At 36.9% G+C, this 1,833-nt stretch overlaps 1 non-coding gene across 1 annotated transcript; it reads left to right on the top strand.

Moving 5' to 3' along the window:
* Positions 1-535: 535 nt before the first annotated feature.
* On the top strand, positions 536-642 carry LOC122067775. Its single transcript, XR_006136873.1, has one exon. It is a non-coding gene; the product is annotated as a small nucleolar RNA R71 (small nucleolar RNA).
* Positions 643-1,833: the final 1,191 nt, after the last annotated feature.

Below are 1,833 nucleotides of genomic sequence, written 5' to 3'. Positions count from 1 at the left end.
GTGCAAAGGAGGCCTTTGGAGTTCAGGTTGACCTTGATTATAGAAATTGGAAGGCCCTGCTTGGTTGCCTTGATTCCAAAAGAAATTTGGGTGATTTCTCTATCCTGGATTGTAGGTGTTACTATATGGATTATTCTGGTATAAGGCATTAACACTATCATTAGAAGTGCCCCCAGAGGTGTTGGGGCATTATTCTATGACATGTCCAGGGGACTGACACCAAACACAAATCTTAACCAAATTGACTGATGATGGCTCTCTAGGAACAATAGCCTCAATTCTCTTGATTAGGCTATCCAAATGGGCTTCCTTGGCTACCATCCCATCCACAAAATATCTTTTTTCTCCTATAGTTCTTTCACTCTCTTGGGTCGATTCCCACTCACAGGTTTTGTCAGCTAAATTAAGTAAGAATTCCTATGCCTTTCCTTCATCTGTAAATGATGTGAATCCCTTAGGGCACATAGACTCTATCATTTGTTTAGTTGGGTAATCAATACCCTCATAAATTATTTGACATAAATGCCATAAGTCTAGGCCATGGTGAGGGAATTCTTGGAGTAGATCCTTGAATCTCTCCATAAGTTTGGAAAAGGACTCACTAGGCTTTTGCCTAGACTGAAGGATATCACTTCTAAGCTTATTGGTCTTGTGAGTTGGGAAAAACTTCTTAAGGAAGATAACTGTGAACTGTTCCTATGAAGTTATGGAATTAACGGATAACCCATACAACCACTTCTTAGCTTAGTCTTTTAATGCAAAAGTGATAAACCTAAGCTTAACAACATCATCAGAAAGCTATTGGATCTTAATTAGAACACATACCTCTTCAAATTCCCTTAGAAATAGGTATGCATCCTCAGAGGTCAACCCATAGAAGTGGGGCAACATAGTGATGCATTGATATTTGAGCTCAAAATTATTACCTTGGGCTTGTGGTAGAACTATATAGGAAGGTTGGGCTGTTCTAGCAGGGTAGAACCTATCTTTTAGAGATTTAGGTGAAGGGTTTTGATGTTGGTCTCCTATATTGAAAGGTTTTAAAGAGAGAAAACGTATAGGCTCACTACTTGTTAGATCTCTTCTCTCTAACCGATTCTTAGTATTACGTACCCACCTAACACTCATGCAACAGAAAACTACCCACAACTAGAGTAAGACAAGCACAAAAGAATGGATAGCAAAACCTTTTGATTTTTTTTTTTGATTTTTTTGATTTTTTTATTGGCTTTTTGGGAGCTTGTCGGCAGGGATCTGGGGTTGCTCAGGTCAATTCCTAAGGTACTGCTACAGGGCAAAACCTATCTTTATCATACTGTGAGGCATGGTGACCACCACCGATATAACTATTATTGCAAGTTGTTCTTCTCAGGAATTCAATAAAAGAAAAGGAAAAACAAAACAAAGCAAACAAAGCACTCTGATTTACCAAAAGAAAGCGAAAAATGTAACCGCAAGCGTATAGATCAATGTAGCTACGGATCGAACACAGGGAGAGCAACCACTTTATTTTTTTTTCTTTTAATAATACGAAAGTGAACTGATTAATGGTTGTGATCTAATTCTAATTACCGTCCTAAACATATTTATCTAAAATAACGTCCTAACCATTCATCATCTAAGAATTTAAAGACGCAAGCCACACAATTAAAATTTAATAAATAAATAACTGAAAGTAAACAACCCATGCAATTAAAAAAATAATAAAGGAAAAAAATACTGAAATAAAAATAAAGTAAAAGAAAGGGGATAAAGCTAGAGAGAGACTCACAAGTAGGTTTTTTTACTTAGCCCAAGGGATGCATTATAATATGAGCTTCCCTACTTGACCAG

Source organism: Macadamia integrifolia, unplaced genomic scaffold (genome assembly GCF_013358625.1).
Source record: "Macadamia integrifolia cultivar HAES 741 unplaced genomic scaffold, SCU_Mint_v3 scaffold3116, whole genome shotgun sequence".
Taxonomy (NCBI): Eukaryota; Viridiplantae; Streptophyta; class Magnoliopsida; order Proteales; family Proteaceae; genus Macadamia; species Macadamia integrifolia.
Note: the sequence above shows the minus strand (reverse complement) of the source record. Positions and strands in the feature narration are given on the sequence as shown.